Consider the following 23,144-nt stretch of genomic DNA (forward strand, 5'->3'; position numbering starts at 1 on the left):
GCAAAGATCAAGAACCAAGTTTTAACTTCTAAAAAGGTTATAATCACAAAGGACAATGTGAAATCCACCTCTGAAACAGGGCAAAGCATTCCGTCGGCTTGAACTCTGGTGCTGTGTGGCCTCCTCCCTGCAGACACCACAACAAGTTCAATGCGATTAAACTTTCTACCTGTGTCCAGTCATATTTCTTCTCGTTTCACAACCGAAATTTCTTGCTTGCTTTTACAGTCGCAAATGTCATGTTGTTGGCGTACGTCCTCGTGTATCTAAGAAACAAAAACATCATAACTTGTTCAGAAGCTTTCTTCCATATTGAAATGTGATTTTTAGCAGTCACAAATATTTGTCTCTAATTTCTCATGTGTATCTCGGGATTTTTTTTTTGTTATTTTCAGGGTTGTTGTTATAGTATAAAAGATTAAATCCTGCCTTCTCCAACAGCTTAAGCTTTTGGAGTAAACTGGTAGTTTCACATAGGGGTGGACATGGTTCCGGTTCAAACCGAGGAACCGAACCGAACCGGCACATATGGTTCGGTCGGTTCGGTTCCATATTTATATGGTTCGGTTCCGGTTCTGATATCCTGGAACCGATGGAAATTCGGTTCGGTTCTGGGTTTGGGATCCTGGAACCGAAAACCGAACCGAGAACCGACCCTCACCTTAAAACCCAATGCCTCATCGCTTGATAAAATCACCCCACCCCCTTTTAAGTCACCCATCTTTAACATGTTGCTTTGCCTTTAAAATTTTAATTCACCCCCCAAATTTGTGCTTGATTATTCCAAATTTGTGCATGTTTGTAGGTCGTATATAATTTTTGCATTGCCCAAATTTGTGCAAATTTGTGCCTGATTATTCCAAATTCGTGCATGTTAGTCTTTGTAGTTCATATATAAATAGGATCGAACCGATTATAAATACGTTTAGGCAAAATATCTACATTTAGTGAAGGTCAAGTAAACCCATAACCGAACCGATTATATATGGTTCTGGTTCGGTTCGGTTCCAAACATATATGGTTTGGTTCTGGTTCCAATTTCAGGGAACCGATTATATATGGTTCGGTTTTGGGTATACCCCAAAACCGAACCGAACCGAACCGAACCATGTCCACCCCTAGTTTCACATGGTATCAGAACAAATGCCTGGGTTCAAACCTCCTAGATAGCAAAAATCCACATGCAATGGCCAAACTCAAAAAAAGAGGGGCCACATATGTGCCACGTGTAAGCTAACCCTAGAAAAGGGATCACATGTGAGGGGGAGTGTTAAAGTATAAAAGATTAAATACTGCCTTCTCCAACAGCTTAAGCTTTTGGAATAAACTGGTAGTTTCACAATAGGGAAAATTGAGAAAATAAAATTTTTAAAAATAAAAATAAAATTTAATAACAAATTTTAAAATAACAAATAATATTGTCAATTAATCGGGACATTTTCATGATATTTCGCAATAAAAATAAAATATGAATAGAACTTGATGTTTTTTTAGAATCTCCTCAAAATGTCAGGATTTTTAAAAAATGTCAAAGATATTTGTGACTATGATTCCAACAAAATTGAATTTTTTTCTAGAATGATTCCAATAGAAACTGAAAGAGGAATCGATTTAAGAAAAACGGAGGCTCACCCAGCAACTTGGCCATCAACTACCCATGGTCGCCAGTCATCAACGATGGAGAAGTTAAGTGATCGTATCCATGCTTGTGTACCCAAAAAAGGAATCATCATGTCATGATCGCCACTGCATGAAGATAATAATCGTTGCCATAGCAGAAGAGCAAGGTAGGAGTAAAGAGAGATGGCAATTTTACCTGTACAGTAGAGCTCGGTAACCTTTAGTAGTCACATTGACATGATGTTGTAAGCTACTGGCCACTTCACCTCACCCATTCTTTTTTGCTCCCCTGTTCATAATAATGAACTGTAATTATTCTTAGAGGAATGGTATCTGCCCTCCCTCGTTTAAATAATGGTGTTTCTCCATTCACACTTTCTAATTAGCTGTTACAAGGTTTTTTTTTATAGAAATGGTAGGCTGTTAAAAGTTGTTACTATTAGAAAAAAGTTGTCAATGGGTAACCAAACATGTTTCTTGATAGAGGAATGTCTTTTCCAAAATAAAAGGAGTGTCGGTTTCATTATCAATCTTGCCATTCATCTTATTATAGGAGTGGCACGTTACATAATTTTTTTGGTTTAAGGAAGCATATAATCATGACAAACAGTCTGTTATGTGCATAATAATTATGGTGTGGATGTTAGTTGTGGGAATGTGTTTTTAGAGTTATGGGTGTTAGTTATGGTGTATGTGTTAATTAGTGGGTGTTAGTTATTTGTGATGTGTCTTGTTAGTGGGTAAGTGTGCTTGTGATGTGGCATTCTCTCTTGCTTATATTTATGTAGTAGTAATCTAATGAAAGGAAAAAATGAGAGAAGATAATTTACAGCAAAGGAGACTTTGTTTAGGAGAGTCATGGCTCCTCTCGAATCGAGCCGTTAGGAGGTCCGGTTGCCTCGAATCAACCATTCCCCCCCTCTATTTCTCTTTTATTTTGTTTATTTTCGTTACGGCCGATTAGGCACGTAACAATTAGTATCAAAGCAGTAGATCCTACGCCAAGGCTGTGCCGTTAGAGCTTTTGGAATCCCTACGTGATGATTTCCGGCAAATCAAAGTGAATTTTTTTAAAATGATGGAGGAGTACTGGCGAATCACGGAAGGCTTGAAAAAAATCAGCGAAGAGATCGAAGAAATACGTAAAGAAGGAGCAAAGTTATATCTTGAGAAAGTTGATGCTCACGTAGAGAAAATTGTAAAAATCAATGGTGATGAGGATGAAAATTTTTATTCCATTCCAACTTTGAGAGCAACAAATTTTAAAAGCGGGGTTCGAAAGATCACTCTCGTTACTTTTCAAGAATACGGAGGTCTAAAGTTGATTGTGTTTCTCAATCGAAGTGTGCCCAACAAGATTTGGGACTCCGGCAGAATACAATATTTTCTACAGTAATTCGACTTTGAGGACAAGATCGATTCTAAGGGGGAAGGAATGTTATGTGCATAATAATTATGGTGTGAATGTTAGTTGTGGGAATGTGTTTTTAGAGTTATGGGTGTTAGTTATGGTGTATGTATTAAGTAGTGGGTGTTAGTTATTTGTGATGTGTCTTGTTAGTGGGTAAGTGTGCTTGTGATGTGGCACTCTCTCTTGTTTGTATTTATGTAGTAGTAATCTAATGAAAGAAAAGAAGAAGAGAAGATAATTTACAGCAAAGGAGACTTTGTTTTGGAGAGTCATGGCTCCTCTCGAATCGAGCCGCTAGGAGGTCCGGTTGCCTCGAATCAACCATTCCCCCCTCTATTTCTCTTTTATTTTGTTTATTTCCTTTACGGCCGATTAGGCACGTAACACAGTCATCACATATAGAGATCATAAATTACATTGAATTTTCAGGTACTGATTGTTACAAAGCTATAATCCCTTGGACATTGGGTGGCTGAAATGATATCCATTCCATTTCACACAAAAAATTATCAAAAGTTGAACAAAATTTTTTTTAATGGAGGATTTCAGTCCCCATATTGCTATTCATCTTATTAAAGGTAGTGTAAGCAAGCATATAATCTTGATAAACAGTCATAATTATAGAGATCACACATTACATTGAATTTTCAGGTGTTGATAGTTAGAAATGTAAAATCCCTTCCACATTGGGTGGCTGATATTGAAATGAGCCGCTAAGTCATGATTCAAGGTTAACGGATTAATTGATCTAAATGCATAGTTTTCCACCAATAATGCTTGCTCAGTCAAGATCATATGGTTGCTCAGAATTGCTAACACTGAAAATTCAGTTTAATTGACTACACTGAATTATAATTTTCATTAGAGGAGAGAGTACCTTTCTGACATTGAGAGCTTTTCTTACATAATTGTTGTCTGCCCAATAATAGGATAGTAAATAGGCATAAGTCTGCAAAAGAAATGTTGCTTCAACACTCACACCCACGCAAACACACCTCTATAAAGAGAGAGAGAGAGAGAGAGAGAGAGAGAGAGAGAGAGAGAGAGAGAGAGATACCCTACACCCTAAAGTTGGATAGGGCTGTGGTGGCAGGAATTCTCTAAATCTGCCTTCAAGGGATCTTCTATCTCCCACCATTTCATATGGCTTTTTGGTGTCATCAGGGCAATACTTCTCCAAAATGTGGCCTTTAGAAATTCCTGAAAGACACTACATATGCAAAAGATCACCTTGACAGTATCCTTTCCAATAAAAAAATGGGAGGATATATACAGGTATCCCACCTCATTTATTGCTTCAAGATCCTTTGTACACCATGGATTTTTGGGCTCTACATAGTTTCCTATACAGTTTCTCTTGGCCGACTGAAAGCAGTAATTACAATAACAATAATAAGAAGGATAAATAATAAAAGAAGGTAAATCAAAACACAAGCGGGTGTCACTTGCCTGCTCATATTTTTCCTTGGAAAAATTGCTCATATTTTTACTTGGAGAGATATGCCCATGCAGCATAAAATATGTAGATTTAATAAGCACACTCATTTTTATTTTCAAAAAAGTGCACTCTTCTCTTTATCTGTACTTTTCTTGTAGCTCGTAGAGAGACTATAGAAACTCTCGAAAAAAGAGTTGCAACAGCTCATAGAAAAAGTATTTAATAAAGTTATCAAAACCAGGACGTATGGATACCATTTACCCAAAAGAATGGGTCTTTTTTTGGTAGGTAGCTGGGATTGAACATCCGGCCACAGGGCTCGAGAACATAGTCATTACCAATTGAGCTCGAGGCTCAACCCCTAATTAAAATAATGGGTCTTTCTCGCTGTGTTTTTATTCTTTCTCGAAGGTGGAACAAATTCTAAGATGTCATCAAATTCTAAAATCTAGAGTGATATGCTATAATACATCTATTTGTCATCATAGTCTAAAAATATTAGGGACCACCCTAAAACAAGCATGTGTTTATATAATTTTCCATGTTTATACCCTGCCCAATTTGTGTTTTTTTTATGAACATTTCACCTAACGAGTTTCACAAGACCGATAGTTCGAGAGGAATAAACAATCACCTGATAGAGTTCATCTGAAATGAGACCCTCCCATGAGCGAAAGGTACAACTGCATTGTCATCATATTTTTCATCCACTCTCGGGTTTCCAACAAAATAACCCTGTAAGCATTTCAAACCACAGAAGTAATTTACCGTCGAATAATGCTAAGAACATGCGGCTTATGGCTGTGAATAACACAACTTGTAAAATCAATCCTAGAAGTAAATCCTAAATCCTTAGTCTAGACCCTACATCTAAATAAACCTTAAACACTCTTGACCGGCCAAAAATGGGAGGGGTGTGTCTGCACGACCATGTTTTGATATTGGGGCAAACTCACTTTGTTTTCTACCCTTCTTTCTTCTTCTTCTCTCCTCTCAATCTTCTCTTTTGATCCATACTCCCACTACTAATTGTAAGAACTCCACTAGTGCAATCTAGAGCTTCAAAAAAACATGGTGAATGAACTTATTGACAGAGCTCCATCCTGTTCTTCTCAAAAAATGTGAAGGATACCACCCCGGTTTAACAGAATGAACAGGAATGAAGAAGTCTATTCTTCTAGTTCGAGTGGAGTTATGGAATCCCCAATGATCGATCGATGGTGTATTGACATTTTTGGCAAGAGCCCTTGGTGTGGACAGAAGCATCCAAGCAAATGTTTTAGACTTTTACAGTAGCTGAAATATAATGAATAACATTATTGTATAGCATCTCTAAAAGCATTTTTTGAGTGGAAAAACCTCTCAGATGGAAAGAAAGGGGAAATGGGAAATTGTTCGCTACCAAACTGAAAGGGCACGCTTTTGTTCGGTGGAAACAATATCAAGTTAGTCAGGAAAGAAGAGATGGTAGAAGAGTTAGTTGTGCCGACAAAATGATCAAACAGTAGCTGATTCTACATAGCAATTTCATAAATGATTGAGAAATGATGATGATGCAATCCAAATATTAGTAGTAAATTTTGAGGATGGCTATTTTAGGAAGATTCGTAAGTGGAAGTTTCACTAGTGGAAAATCCGAAAAGTTTTCGTGAATAAGGAGGTATTTTGGCGGAATGGAAACTTGCTAATCTTACATGATTTTGAGATATGGGAAACTTACATTCTTGGAAAGCTTGCAAGATTACAAGTTTTGAGATTTAGCAAGTTTCAAGATTTGAAAAATATGATTTCTTATTCCCTTGGGTATTTTGTTTCCTAAAAGGTTATCATTATCTAATTTAGCTACTTACTAGATTTGATAGGCTCAAGTTGCTTTTCTTATTTGTAGCTAGTTTTTAGCTAAGGAAACTTTAATATTTTAGATAGATATGCCAATATCATTTTAGCTACTTTTTAGATTGTGGAAATCTTTTGGAAATCTTTTAGAGATGTAATAAAAGAGATGGAAGATTGGACATTTTGAGATTGAATAAAATTTAATCTTCACAGCATGAGTGAAATTTCGTACGAGTTCTTCTTGTTACTTGTTCTTTTTTGGTTTTTTTTTTTATCTTGGTATTTTGGGCTGCGCCAGATTGGTATCAAAGCTATTTCGCTCCTGCAGTTGGCGGCGGATTGATCATGCCACCAAAAAGAAGAGGTGTTCATACCATTCTGATGGTGGAGATTGATACACAAGACGAACTAGCCATGCTTCGAAGACAAGTCGAAGACTTGACGGCCCGGATTCTTCACTTGGAAACTTCTAGCCAAGTTGAAGAAACCGAGAGGAAAATGAAACCCCGCATGAAATTGACAACCGCAGTTGGGATTCCGGACTGAAAATAGAGATGCCCGAGTTCCATGGTGGATTGTTCGCGGCAGAGTTCCTAAATTGGTTATGCACGGTAGAAAGAATATTCGAGTTCAAAGGGGTTCCAAATCACAAGCAAGTCCAACTTGTGGCTTTGAAGCTGAGAGGACGAGCATCGGCATGGTGGACACACTTGGAATTGACACAATCCCATCGTGGAAAGTCCAAAATCAACACGTGGGAGAAGATGAAGAAGAAAATGATAGAAGCCTTCTTTCCTTTTATCTACTTTCAATATCTTTATCAATGACTACAGAATTCAAGAGAGAGAAAGACATTACTTGTCAAAGCGAATGATGAAGACCAAGGTGAACCTATCTATGATGAGTGCGAGGATGATGATGAAGACGAAATAGTGGAACTACAACCCATTTATGATGAGTATGAGGACGAGGATAAAATAGTACAAGGAGTTGTTGGGGAAGCCTCGGTCATTCGAAAAGAAATGATTTCACTTCAAGAAAATTTTGTTTACTATTTTAGAAACAATATTTTTCATTCTACATGTACGGTGTCCACGAAAATTTGCTCGTTTGTTGTCGATAATGGGAGCTGTGAGAACATCCTATCGGAGTCACTCTCGTCCAAGTTGCAGATCGACATAACAAACCATTCAAAGCCCTACAAGCTTGTATGGTTGAAATGTGGAAGTAAGGGTGATTCGTCGAAGGACAGTGTATTGAATTCGAGGGCAAATTCTTTTCAACAAGGGGTGTTTGATGGAATCCAAAAATTAGCGGTAAATTTTGAGGATGGCTATTTTAGGAAGATTCATAAGTGGAAGTTTCACAAGTGAAAAATCCGGAAAGTTTTCGTGAATAAGGAGGTATTTTGGCGGAATGGAAACTTGCTAAGTTTACATGATTTTGAGATATGGGAAACTTACATTCTTGGAAAGCTTGCAAGATTACAAGCTTTGAGATTTAGCAAGTTTCAAGATTTGAAAAATATGATTTCCTATTCCCTTGAGTATTTTGTTTCCTAAAAGGTTATCATTTTCTAATTTAGCTATTTACTAGATTTGATTGGCTCAAGTTGCTTTTCTTATTTGTAGCTAGTTTTAGCTAATGAAACTTTAATATTTTAGATAGATATGCCAATATCATTTTAGCTACTTTTTAGATTGTGGAAATCTTTTGGAAATCTTTTAGAGAAGTAATGAAAGAGATGGAAGATTGGAGTTTTTGCGAATGAATAAAATTTTATCTTCACGGCATACATGAGATTTCGTACGAGTTCTTCTTATTACTTGTTCTTTCTTGGTTTTTGTTTGATCTTGGTATTTTGGGCTGCGCCAGATGATAAGATCCCAAAAAGGATAGACATAATCTATAAGACTGAGCTAGTCGCTAAAGGAAGGGGAGACAATGGAAGACTCAAGCTAAAGGACAAACTCCTAGACTGAAGGACAGACTCCTAGTCTAAAGGGCTGACTCCTAATCTATGACCCTAAGGAGAGTTGCTAATAAGACGAAAGCAAGTCTCCTAAAAGAAGAGGAGATAACTGAGGTGCAAATGAGACTGGGCAAGTCTCCTAGACATAGTGATGGGCTCCAAGGCACTCTTTTCACACTCTTAAAGAGGCATATCAAATGTCTCCCAAGAATAAGAGTGCAACTCGGGACGGGTTGGGTTGGGTTGAGGCCAACCCAAACAAGATCTGACGAACCATTTACTCACCCGGAACCCGACCCGACCCGAGGAACCCTTTTTCCCAACCCGAGTTCAATTAACCCGATCCGAGGAACCATTTCATGTGTTTTGTGAGTCATCTTTGGCGTACACTATGGAGACTCATGGGTACTCGTCTTCAATTTTCTAGTACGTATCATCCAAAAATTGATGGCCAAACTAAAGCTATAAACATATCACTTGGAAACAATTTAAGATGTTTACAGTATCCAAGAATATGGGAGTTCGTAATATCACAAGTTGAATTTGAATATAACAGCTCCTAGTCACCACTTGAGGTGGTGAGTGGTTGAAATCCTCAACATGTATTGGAAATCATACCATTGCCAAAATCACAAGCAAAAACGATGGGGAGCTTTGTTTGAATATATGCGTGAAATGCAAAAGCAAGTGCAATTCCATCAGGCCAACAATTCTATCAGGTAAATGCCGATGCACATAGGAGACATGGAGTTTAAGGAAGGGGATCTTACTATGGTGTATCTTCACAAGAAAATAGGTCCGACTGACAGCAACAAGAAGTTCAGGCAAAGAAAGTTTGGACCTTCCCGGATGCACATCGCCTAGTCTCTGAAAGGACTATCCATCAGCCCTGTTTTCAATGTAGGTGATCTCTACTTGTTCATTGATGACCTAGATCGACCATCAATTGAGTGCACTTGTTTTCTTGGTATATCATTCATCCCACCAAGAAAAAAACATTGATCTTATAGACGTGCTCTCTATCACAACATGTTGTAGCACCTCTGCATAGTACATAGTACGATGGAAAGGAAAACCAAGCTTTGATGATCCATGGATTATAGGTGAAGAACTGAAGGAATTTGATGAAAAACTTTGACGTGATTTCACAACGAACTTGAGGGTGAGTTCTTTTTTCTTGGAAAGGGTGAATGTTATACTAGCATGGTCAATGTTAAGTTAGGCAGCCTAGGCTTAAACAAAGGCGCTCCATGGTGTCATAAACCTTGCGCGTAGCTTTTTCCCTGTTGGCCTAAGCTTTTACTATAGGAAGTTCTAGAAATTCCATGAAAATATTGGGCATTAAGTTTATCGCATTGAGCTTAGGTGTATCTTTTTGTATGTTCCTTAGGTGCACAGTGCATGATGGACATATTAACTACGAAAAGGGATCAGGTTGCAAGTAGAAGATTACCGTTTGAAATTTGTTCGACAACAATTGGAACAATCTTGCCAGCATATGAATCACCACCAATATAAAGAGGATTTGAGACGAATTGTGGGTGATCAAGCAACCACTGCATCACAAATGGAAAATAATATTGACAAGACCCTTATGTTTATTCTTTCAATGAATAACAATAAAGAGACATGCTAAGGGCGAAAAATATGTGCATTTATGACTAAATTTTTGCCAAGTAAAAACAAAGCCAAACCATAAAAATGTAAAATAACTATAAAAAATTTCAAATCTATACGGTATTTGATAGCTATACAAAATTTTATTCGTATAATATATTTAATAGCTATAGAGAAATTTACATTTTTAAGGTATTTAATGTGTGCTTCTATAAGGTATTTAATGACCAAACTGTACCTCATTGGAAAATGCGTCCTTTTATGACTAAATTTATACAAGGTAAAAGTAGAGGTGGAGATTAAAATGTAAGATATTTAATATCTAGGGAAAATGCGTGCTTTTATAAGGTATATAATAGGTATAGAGACATTTTTTTTTTTAATGGCTTTGAAGAGACGGAGGTGCAACACGAGGACTTCCCAAAAGGTCACCCATCCTAGTATTACTCTCGCTCAAGCATGATTAACTTTGGAGTTCTTATGGGATCTTGTGCATCTGTGCTGGTATGATCGACTCCCTAGTTATAGAGAAATTTATGTGTAAGACATTTAATATTGTTAGGAATTAACAACACAGCAGAATAACGATGCAAAGATAAAACGAAAGATCACACACAGAACACACAGATTTACGTGGTTCACCCACCAGTTTGGTATAAGCTACGTCCACGGCAGAGCGACAAGTCAACGATTCCACTATTCTGAAGAAAAGATTACAAACCCTCACACCTCTCTAGGGCGTCTCCTGATATCACATCCATTTTATATGGCGTTCTAAGACGTGTAACAATAAAGAAAACAAAAACCCTAATTCATGAAAGTACGAAACTACCCCCAGTATAAAAATACCCTAAATGTGGCCTTTTATTTTCCTTTTATATGCCGCAGTCGGGGTAAAGTGTACAGTACTTTCCAGATTAGACTGAGATCAGGCTTCACCAATAACAAATATGTATGAAAAGTTTACACAAGGTTTCAAATAACATCTTTTTGTACGTAAACTTTATGGAAAGAGATTTAAGCTTTCCCATTCCTTTTATTTCCATTTGTACTAAAGACTCTGGGGTTGCTCATGGCAGACCCAGTTTTTCTATGTATGTAGTATATAATGATGATACAAAGACACAGTCTGATACCATTTCGGTACACAGGTTACCGATCGATCATATATATGTGGCACAATGTAAGGGTTTTCATCACTTCTATGATCGGCAAAATTGTGTTAACAAAAATGATAGGACGCCATGTCTTCCTAGCATCACTCTCTTTCACCAGATAGAATGTGTTGATTGCCACTGAAGTTCTTCCACCTTTCTCAGAAACTCATGGGTCTCTCCAGCTGAGTTTATGTCTCCACTCCTGTAGTTTTTTGAGCTTAGGCTCTGTTCACTTCTTTTCCCTGGTGCTGTTTTCCCTGGAAAACAGCCTTTTTTTCCCTGACAGTACCTTGACAAGACAGAATTTCTGTGTTCACTTCTTTTCCAGGAAAAACTATTATCAGATGTGGAATTTCTTATTTAAAGGCTAAAAATGACGTGGAAATTGACTTTTCTGTTCACTTCTTTTCCCCGGAACGGAAAGGAAAGGATTTCGTTTTCCTTTCCTTTCCAGGTGACATGGCAGAAGGGAAAGGAATGAAGAGGAAAAGGCTTCGTTTTCCATGGAAAGCCTCTTTCCGATATATTTATTCGGAAAGCAAATCTCAAGTAACAGGGAAAAAGTCAATTTCCACGTCATTTTTAGCCTTTAAATAAGAAATTCCACATCTGATAATAGTTTTCCCTTGAAAAGAAGTGAACACAGAAATTCTGTCTTGTCAAGGTCTTGTCAGGGAAAAAAAGGGTTGTTTTCCAGGGAAAAAAAGGGTTGTTTTCCAGAGAAAACAGCACTAGGGAAAAGAAGTGAAAAGAGCCTTAGGGAATATGAAAATCCAGTCCCAGGAGGCTGATCTAGAAAGATGATGCTGGAAACCTGAAAGTCAACACAGTTCAAAATCACAACACATCATATTCAAATAGGCAGCAGATGTTCATACCTTTGTCCATGAATATGGTTTATACAACAAAGTGGGTAGGTTTCCATTATACTTTTCATTCTTGAAAGTCAAAGGACCTACAAAATCAAGTTAAAACTATCTTACTTCAATGAAATCACACAAATATAAGACTTTTTAGACCTACAAAATCAAGTGAAACATATCTTACTCCATTGCAATAGCAAAAATAAAATTCATAGACCTAAGCTACGTGGTTCGTTGAGTGAAAAATCTTGCCACATACTGGTCTGTGTGAACTGGAATACTCGAACCCGTTATTAATGTGGTTAATGATAATTTGCCAAAACTAAAGAACTATAACCAATATGAGAGGTCAGCGATTTAATGCTTAATTTCGAGTTTCAACTTTCATATTCCAACACCTGCATAGATCGCTAACTTTCCACTTTAAAATCTCAACTACCCACCTCCCTTACATAAGGAATTTCCAAGACGGACGGGAAGCTGTGTTTCCAGTGCCAGAGAAGGATTTGATGTAACGTACCAGAAGCAAGAGAAGGCAAGATCACTATTTTACACTGGAGCAGACCTTAGGTCCACAACGCAAAGGGAAAAATTGAAACTTCAATATTATTCAACACTTCACACCCATTAGATGGAGTGTTTCTGCTACTGGGAATAAAACTTAGCTACTAACAACTTCTAGTTCAAGTAGACTTCTAATTTTAAAACAAGTAACCAGTTACTCTACTAAAACTCTAACATCTTCAACTATCCGTCCTACACCAGAATGGATTTTTCAAGTATAACTAATGACAGAGATGGAGCCAGCGGTTTGTATTAAAGTCAGGAACACAAACATAAACCATGGGAATTAATAAACCAGGTTACATAGGTTCAGGCACTCCAAAAGACTAAAGTACAATGAGAGATGTTTAGTTATGAATTTTGTTTCGTTCGCCATTTTGTTTTGACCACTCGAACGGAATGCGTCGGTGTTTGGGCCGTTTCGTTCAGCATTTCGGCTGTTTCGTTTCGGTGCACTACAATGCCCGAAAAAATTAAAATATAAAAAGTTCAAAAAAAAAAAAAATAAAAAAAAAAAAATATATATATATATATATATATATATATATATAGAGAGAGAGAGAGAGAATTGTTGGTGAGCTTAAGCGCACCATTTTTTTGGTGCGCTTAAGTTGTTATAACGCCTCACATTGGTGCGCTTAAGCAGGACCCAGCGGGACCCAAACATTTAAACGAATGGGAGGCGTTATAACAACTTAAGCGCACCAAAAAAAATGGTGAGCTTAAGCGCACTAACAGTTTTCTCATATATATATATATATATATATATATATATATATATATATATATATATATATAGGAAATGGTTTGTGCAGCCATGCACAGATAACTTATCTGTGCATGGCTGCACAAACCATGGGGGGGCACATTTTTTGGGGGATGCAAAGCATTCATTTGGAAGGCCCTTCCATGGATAGGGTGTGTACCAAAAATCAACCCTTTAGGATCATCCTAACTCTGCCATTTGTGGAGGGAAAAAATGGGCAGAAACAGTGTCTGTCCATTTTCCCCTCCAACTTTGATTGGGTTAGGATGATCCTATGGGGCTGATTTTTGTACACAGCCTATCCATAAAAGGGCCTTCCAAATGAATGCTTTGGATCCCCCAAAAATGTGGCCTCCACTATGGTTTGTGCAGCCATGCACAAATAGCTTATCTGTGCAGCTGCACACAAACCATTTCATATATATATATATATATATATATATATATATATATATATATAGAGAGAGAGAGAGAGGAAAGTGAAGCTATACCGCCGGCTTAAAATATAATGGGCCCACATTGTTTTGGTGATCCAAAGAATTATTTGATTGGCCCTCACATAGATAGGGTGTCCACCAAAAATCAGCTCCATAGGATCATCCTAACCCTACGATTTGTGGAGGCAAAAATGAACGTGTAAAAACCTTCAAAAATTTGTCCATTTTTGCCTCCACAGTTTGAAGGGTTGGGATGATCCAATGGAGCTGATTTTTGGTGGACACCCTATCTATGTGAGGGCCAATCAAATGAATGGTTTGGATCACCAAAACAATGTGGGCCCATTGTATTTTAAGCCGGCGGTGTAGCTTCACTTTCCTCATATATATATATATATATATATATATATATATATATATATATATATATATATAGGAAAACGGTTTCTACACACAAGTGTAGATAAGTTATCTACACACTAGCTTAAAATACAGTAGAGGGCATATTGTTTGGGTGATCCAAACCATTCATTTGATTGGCCCTCACATAGATAGGGTGTCCACAAAGAATCAGCTCCATAGGATCATCCCAATCCTACGATTTGTAGAGGTAAAATGGACATGTATAAACCTTCACAAATCTGTCCATTTTTGGCTCGACGGTTCGAAGGGTTATGATGATCCTATGAAGCTGATTTTTTGGGCACACCATATCTATGTGAGGGCCCATCAAATGAATGCTTTGGATCACCCAAACAATGTGGGTCCCCACTGTATTTTAAGCTAGTGTGTAGATAACTTATCTACACTAGTGTGTAGAAACCGTTATATATATATATATATATATTAGAAAAGTGTTTCTAAGTACGTGCTTAAACACTAGTGTGTAGAAACCGTTATATATATATATATATATATATATATATTATTAGAAAAGTGTTTCTAAGTACGTGCTTAAGGAGCTCCCTAAGCACAAGTGGCTTAAAAAGCCACCGATTGGTCGCTTTTTGTGGACCTCGTAGAGGTGGACCCGCGATACGAACTCATCAGTGCCTTTTTAATTATTTGTGCTTAGGGAGCTCCCTAAGCACGTGCTTAGAAACACTTCTCTCTCTCTCTCTTTCTCTCTCTCTCTCTCTCTCTATATATATATATATAAGAAACAATTAAATGAACCAGATATGTAAAAAAACTTCTTTATTACTTTAAAAAGAAATTTATTGCAATACACAAAAAATACAAAATACATCCCTACATCAGATCTCATCACTCAATCATTCAACTCTATCATCTCCTAAATCTTCCTAAGGGCTCTCATAAGCAGGATTACCACACCCAATCCAGTTGTAGCCCTTGTTGTTATCACCAACAGCATCTCTAAGAGTAACCTCTTTAAAATTCTCATCGTACAGGCTCTTCAAAATTTTCCCAAATCTTTGGATCATTGGATTAAGTAGAATTTAGAGATTAGTGAGAGGAATGTAGTAGAGAATGCTAAGTAGAAGAATGTAGTAAAAAAGAAAGTTGGAAGAGAGGATGAAGAAGAAGTGAGTAGGAAAATAAGGCTTATATGGGTTTATATAGAGGTGTAGGGGCTGGTAGATGCCAACAGACGGAAAATACCCTTCCAACGGCTATAAACATCAAAACGGTCAAAAAATAGGGTAAAATCATCAAAAACCAAAACTAGCCATTACATGGCATTTCTGTAATTTTATTTAAAAAGCAGTATTTCGGTCGAAACTTTCGGCCAAAAAAAAACACTATGTTTCGTCCGAATTTCGTTTATTTCAAACAAAATGAAACGGAACGAATTGTTTACCATTTTGTTCTACATTTCGGTCCGGAAAGAAATGTTTTGTATGTTCCGGACGAAATGAAAGGAATTTCATAACTATGGGGGATGTAAAGTCCTAAATATCTTAAGACCATTGGGTCTCCAAATAATTTCTTTCACATAGGTTCAGACACTCTAAAACACAGCCTTCGATTCTAGAATCTAGAAATCCCATAATGGAAGATTTTCATCCTCTTTAATTTGGGTTTTTCAGCATGAAATTTATAACAGATTTTTCTTATGCACTTTGAAGAAAAGTAAAAGATAACATATTTGTTTTACCTATTTCAAAAACAAGCCCACTAAACGCAGAGCAACCAGGGCCTCCTGTGAGCCACAACACGAGTTGATCTACTCTTGGGTTCTTCTCTGACTCTATAAAGTAGTAAAACAGCTGATCTTTGTTCAACTTCCCCACACCTATATACCTGAATTGTATATATAGAAAAAAAATAAGTAAAATATTCAGATAGAAACACAGAAGAGATGTAATACTACCAGATCAAGAACAAGCAAATGAGACGTTTTTTAAAAGCTTACCCAGTTTCTAGCTTGAAAGGGAGAGGGCCATGAAAGCCAGGTAGATATTTGATGTATGTGTGAGAGATTGCAGGCCATGAAAAGCCGAGGAAGAGTAGCAAAGCAAGGAGAGTGATCGCCATTTCTGAAATTGATGTCGATAGATTATTCATTGGTACATATTGTAAAATAGAATAGAAAAGGAGTGGAGATATGTCATTTATTCTGGCTGTTTGTGGGTACCCTACTACGTGTAATCGATTTTTGTTGCCAAATCTCTCTGAATTTATGTCATCCTCTTAAGCTGGAGCACGCAGACCAAAAATCTCCTCTAAAATCCAATATAAAATCATTCAAAAAAATGTCATTATAGAGGCATTATAAATTTTCAACACAAAAATGTCTCATATAAAGTTGTAAGCTATACATTGAAGTGTCGTCTCCCTACCATGGTTTAAAATTTCGGTTTCGGACCAATGAAATTTCGGAAATTCCGAAATTCCGACCGAAATTTTGTAACATTTCTTCTTTTAAAAAAATTGCATTTTCTGGAAATTTCGGAATTTCGCCAAAGTTCGGTTTTGGTCCCTTCGGTCGAAATTTAAAACCATGCTCCCTACTCTCCTTCCTTCTCTTTCCGAAGATAGCCCTTAAATGCTCAATAACTCAATCTTTACGTGTGTATTTTATAAGGACAACATCCTGCTTCCTATTTTCTTATTGGAAGGATATCCGTTCTCTCTCCTCTCCATAATCCCATTTTTGCAAAACTAAACTGTGTTATTAGATTTCATATCAGTTTTCATCAATTGTATCGGAGCACCTATATAGACACGGTAGCACTCTTACCTCCACTGCCGAAAAACCAATTCACACTTCAATGATTTGGCGCTGGTGAAGATGATGGAATAAAATTGGGCAGTGATATTACCCCGGATAAAACCAAGGTTTAAAATTTCGGTTTCGGTACCAGTTTCAGACCCTGAAATTTCGAATCGAAATTTCGGCCGAAATCTGGTACAAAAATCGAAATTATTATTTTATTCAATATTAAATTTCGGCCAAAATTTCAGTAATTTCGGTCGAAATTTCGGTTAAATGAAAACAGATTTTATGGGTCAAATTTCGGAAAAACCGAAATTTCCGAAATAAATGACCATTTCGGTTTTTAGTGGTTTCGGTGTCGGTCTCCACCGAAATCCGAAATTCGGTCGAAATTTAAAACCATGGATAAAACCCCTCTTCCACTACAGCCGCCAGTCGGTACAACTAACCCCCTCTCTCTCTCTCTCTCTCTCTCTCTCTCTCTCTCTCTCTCTCTCTCTCTCTCTCTCTCTCTCTCTCTCTCTCTCTCTGCGTTGGTGGGCCTAACAATTAATTTGTTGAAGAGCCACTACACCCATATTTTTCAAAATGAACTGTGTGGTAATCCAAACTGTCCGTTTAATGGGTCACATCGTAAATAGGTTGCGCCCCAAAATCTCATTTCCCTAGGATGATCCTAGCCCTCCGATCTAAAGAGAAACGGCATATTATGGAAACCTCTATAGATTGGAGGTTTGCAATTATCCCATGGAAAATATTTTGGGGCGCAACCTTGCGGCCCATCAGATTGACGGCTTGTATCATCCTATGGTGTGCGGGCACAACCTATTTACGTCATGGCCTATCAAATGGACGGCTTGGATCATCCTATGGTGTGGATCGTACAGTAACTTAAGTCCCAATTGTAGGCCCCACCCATATTTTTCAAAATGTATGGGTGAGAGAGAGAGCACATTCATGTTGGGAGAGAGAGGGAGGGGGTGTGAGAGACCGATTTGGAGTAGTTGTACCGGCTGTAGAGTAGAAGGGGGATTTTATCCGGGAAGGGGGGATATCACTGCCCATGAAATTTCCTTTGTTTTTTTTTAAGGCTCGGAGGTGATACCGATATAAGCCCTTCTTTCTCATCACCCGCAAGCCACCACCCGTTCAAGTAGCTCGCACCTCCACAAAATACAATATAAATTTCGCTCAAATTTCTTTTGCAAAATTTCAGCGGCCACAATTCTTTCTTTCAGACCAAACAACAAAAGCCTAAGATCATATCTTGGTCATCAATTCAGTTCAATCGAAGCATGGGTCAAAAACTTGATATTCTTTTAAGGAAAAATTGCCAAGTGAAAATCAGATTGATAATGGCTGCGTCCAAGATACAACAACCCCCAGTATTTTTAGAACTGTGCACTCAAGATACTAAGGCCACTATTGTCATGGGCCTTTTCTTTTTTGCACATACAAATCCCCCCATATATGTATATTCTAAGCCCAGCCTTCTCCTCTGAAGGCCCTACACGCCCAACACCTCTTCTTGTGCACACAATCTTTAATCTGTTCAACAGGCTACTAAGCTTGTTCTTGCCATGAACCTCTTGATACTTTGCTCACGACCATCAAGCTACTAAGCTCAGCCTCGCCGTGCGTAACTCTGAACTCACTCTCTTGATGCCTGCATCATGGTTTTAAATTTCAACCGAAATCCGAAATTTCAAACTAAAATTTCTGATTGCAGTGAGGAACGAAACGAAATGGTACCGAAACCCGAATTCTCGAAATTTACCAAATTTCGTTCAAAATTTCGGAAATTTCAGGAACTCCGTCGAAATTTATAATAAAATAATACTTTTTTATTCTGTTAAAGAATTTCGAATGAAATTTCAGGATTTCGGCTGAAATTTCGATTTCGGATAAGTTCGAAATTTAAAACCATGGCCTGCATCACGGGTCCATCGAAAACTTGGCCGTGAAGCATATAGTGCAAAGTCCATTCAATGTGAGGCATGGTGATGTCACACGCCAATCCACTAAGTTGTTCGATCTGGCAACTCAAAGCATAGACCTATAATATGAACTAATCTGCAAGACTGAAGTCCTGCAAAGCAACTCCAACCATCTGGAAGCGAGGCCAAGTCTAGCCATGCTCTGCCCTGCCAAACCCAATGACATAGGCGCTCACACCAACGCACCGAGGGACTATTTGGATAGCTAAAGCCCACCAAGGAACAAGGCATTGAGCAACGTCCCAAATCGCAAAACCCGGAGGCTTGGTGATCCCAAAAGCATGCATATCCTATGGACTTATCCGTAAGGCTTGCGCTTCGCGAGGGCAACCAAAGTCGCCCCGGCACGAACTCATGAAAGCCCTACAGATTAACCTACCCACAAGACGTACCGTAATACTAACGCATCAGTATAGTCAACCTCATGTACCGTCCGTAAACACAATGCAAGTGGGAACCCATCCCAACATGCATTGTCTTTGGCCCCCCTTCTTCAATCAAAGAAACTTCAGCATCCTATGAAAAAACTCACAATCCACACCCAAAGCTCCCTTAAGCACGCCTTGGGGTTGGAAAAATGGGTTCCTCAGGTCAGGTCAGGTTGGCCTCAATCCGACCCGAGTTGCTCGCCTAGGTCTACCACAATCTACATGACATGCATATAAACAATCCACAGGATGCACACAAGTCCTTTATATCGTTCAAAAAGATTGCCTACATTCACAAGAGAGAAATCGGGGCCTTCAATTATGAAAAAATATATGAAGATTACAATGGGACTAAACTCGATCCCAAATTCAAATCCCCACCTTCTCTCGAGCAACATTTTGTCTCACACCACAAATCTACTTGAAATGTTTGGAAAGGAAAAACGGGTTTTAAAATTTGCTGCTTTTTACACACCAAAAAGATAATTCGAACCAACCCTATTCAATTTTTATTGAGAGGGACCTTCAATTTATGATGATATCCCTCTAAATTAACCATTATTAAATAATCTTGCTCTTGATTGTAAAAAGAAAAGAAAAAATCCCAAGGAAAAAGTTTCCATCAGAAATGTTTTTCCTGCAATAAAAATAGTGATAAGGTCTAAGGAAACTACAAAGAAGAGCAATGCTCCACTTGCGTGGAAACAAGACAATGATCCCAACAATTCCAATGTCAGAAAGAATAAAAGTTTTCAACCATTAGCCAATGTGAGTCTGATCTTAAACTTACACCTCTTTAAACCTGATCCGACTTTGTTCATGCTCACCAGAAATACTCTAAGACAGACCCAACAATTGGAGGGTTAGGATGGTCCGATGCAAGTGATCATTAGTCTGTGACCCATTAACTGTAGTGTGGATGAATGGCCGGATCATGTCCAATAAATGTGGACTTCCACCCATGTTTTGTTTTAAAATGGAATTGTCGAATCACTAGATAGAAACTTTGGACATGGACAAGAATTAGTCGAAGGTGAGATCCAAACCAAGTCGACTTGGGTGAGATGTACTCACCCTTTTGTTAATATAGGCGAGTCGAAGGTGCTTTTAGTTGACTTGGGCCGTGTTCATTTGGGCCAGTTGGTTTTAGATTTTGAGAATTGATTTTGATTCCAAAGCTGGTTATTGGACTCAAAATATTTCATTTCGAGTCCAATAATCAATTTTTGACTCAAAATACAAAAAGAACAAAACCTTATTAGGGTCAAATTCCAACTGAAGAGAACACGGCCAAGTTAAATAACAATAGACCGGGTTGAGTCGAGTCTTCGTCGACAATTGCAGTGTGGCCCACCAAATAAGTAGACTAGATTTCAGATAAGCATTCCGCTGGACATATACATCATGGACATTATAAGATGGAGAAAAACATCTTTAAGAATATCTCCCAAAATATTTGGGAATCGGGAATCGATAATGGTAAACAAATAATGATTCCAATTCTAGTGTTTGTGTAAGCTCTGGAATTTATCCAAGGAATCAATCATGATTCCCATTCTAGCATTTGGTAATGTCTTGCCGGAATGGAATCAACTTTTCAACAATTATTTCAATCAATTATACTTGTTTTTTCTAATCAATTATAAATATTAACCAAACATGCGACTTATGGGGATCTGCAAATATTTTTAATGGGTTGCACAAACCCACAAACCTCAAACGTTGCCAAATTATGTAAGATTGTAGTTCAACATGAAACTACCAGACTACCAAACCCACTAACCCTAATTAGCACATGCATTCAATTATTCAAAGTAACAGAAGCTGAAATAGAAAAAACAAACTGGGTTTGTGCAATTATAAAACATAGTTATTTACCTAGCTAGTTCTATGTATTTATGTGTGTGCGTGTATTTAAAATCAATTAAAAAAATTAATGTGAAAATCTGCATGAGATTTAACAATACGTCCTGATTTATGGGCGATTTTTATCAGATTATATTTATTTATCGTGATATATCGGCTACACATGAGCTTGAGCCATGGTTACACATTAGAACTCTTGTTCTACAACAGTTGTAACTTGTAATTCAATTCTACTATTCTACTCATTAAAAAGAAGTGAGTCTTTTGATGCAAGATTCATCCTCCCAAACCCAAGGCCTCAATTACATAGACCCAGTCCACTAAACACACTTTCCTTCTAACATCACTGTCACATGATAGAGGGGGAAAAAAGGAAACACACCCAACATATGCATATATCAATGTTATTCTCCAGTCAGAGAAACCTTACCATTCCACATTCCCACTTGCATACAAGCATTATTGGTATAAATCTTTCCTAACTTGGGAAATCTTTCATTCAAAGTTTGATTTATTAAGTTGGAGATGGGAACAGTCTTCAGTCAAAGCAATCCATAACTACTAGAGTCGGCAACATCAAGAAATGCCAAACGTGTGAGGTCACGAGGCTCCTCGTTTACATTAATATATAATTCAGGTATCATTAAAATTTAATATAAGATTGTAAATAAAAAAATATATAGTTTATCTAATCGATGATTAATATCTTAACGAACAAGCGTGATTGTCGCCACACGCTTGACTTGTGGTGCCACATGTGTTTTATAATCGGGGCCATCGGTCGAATTCTAAGTGGGCACAATTAGATGGATGGTTCAGATTTAATCAGAAATAAGATCGATCGATGATCGAAATGTGTTACTGAATGAATCTGCGAAGGTCGGACGCCCTTGCAGCTGAGATTTTACAACGGCGCCCTTCACTCTAGAACATCAATAATACATGTTACATTTTTATTTTATTTTTTGTTAAATATGCGGAGTTGTTATAGTTAGGTCTTGCTCATTTGAGATTATGAGAACCGATTGTGAGCCTCAAACCAATTGTTCGATTCCTATAATTTGGAGTCCAATAATGGAATGAGGCCCACAATAGCTTGTTAGGTACTGTTCCTTGAGCAGACATAATTGATTAGGATTCCTTAGAGGAACTGAGCCCGTCGGAAGATTCATTAACACTACAATGTTTCTCCTTTTAAGCTATCCCTGTTATCCTTTTCTTTTGAAGCAGCAGCGGTGGTAGTTAATCATTCAATCATTGAGAAAGTAGGGTAAAGAAAAACTCTGATCACCAGGAACACCCCCTTGTGACCCAAGGAGGAAAGGTTGCAATGGATTCTCATCGGAAGCTTGCACTAAACCCTAGAGAACTTAAACCTCCTGATCCCGGTAAGTTTCAATCTGAGGATGAAGAAAATGGAAGAATGGGGACAGTACAGGGATCCCTTTCTTCTTTTCAAGAGGCAAGGGAAACTGTAGAGGAGTATTGGCCTTCAGAGGTGTATCATCTGGATACCGTCTCAGCTGGTCTTGGGAAGAATCCAAATGACAGGAATCTAAGTAGTTTATCTGGAAATAAAGATGAGCAAGTGACCCACTACAAGAGAGGAACAAGGAATCATAAGATATTTGAAAAACCAGTTCCAAGTCCCCCTAGAAAACAAAAAAAAAATCTCAAGAAGGAGGCAAGAAAGATGACTGGTGCAAATCCGGAAATTTCTCGAAAAGAAGTTAGTCATCATGAGGCGGCTACTTTAGGAGACTTCATCCATCATGGGAAGATTACAGTTGCAGATGCTATCACCCCTGAAGGCGAGAGGTTGAAGAAGACAACCCAAAATAGAAATGAAGGTTTAGACAAAAATGGTACTACTTCTAACGCTGGAACTTCTGACCATGAGTCAAGGACAGCAGGCACGGGGCTCCAAATTTGCGAATATTATGCAGCTCTTAACCAGCCAACTCCTTTATCCATCGGGTATCCCCAAATGA

At 37.8% G+C, this 23,144-nt stretch overlaps 2 pseudogenes; both read right to left on the reverse strand.

Moving 5' to 3' along the window:
• Positions 1-43: 43 nt before the first annotated feature.
• On the reverse strand, positions 44-16,180 carry LOC143875758 (serine carboxypeptidase-like 14; annotated as a pseudogene).
• Positions 10,294-10,412, reverse strand: LOC143876317 (5S ribosomal RNA; annotated as a pseudogene).
• Positions 16,181-23,144: the final 6,964 nt, after the last annotated feature.

The sequence above is a fragment of the Tasmannia lanceolata genome, unplaced genomic scaffold (assembly GCF_043159265.1).
Source record: "Tasmannia lanceolata isolate RefF3 unplaced genomic scaffold, GAP_Taslan_0.1 ptg000004l, whole genome shotgun sequence".
Lineage (NCBI taxonomy): Eukaryota > Viridiplantae > Streptophyta > Magnoliopsida > Canellales > Winteraceae > Tasmannia > Tasmannia lanceolata.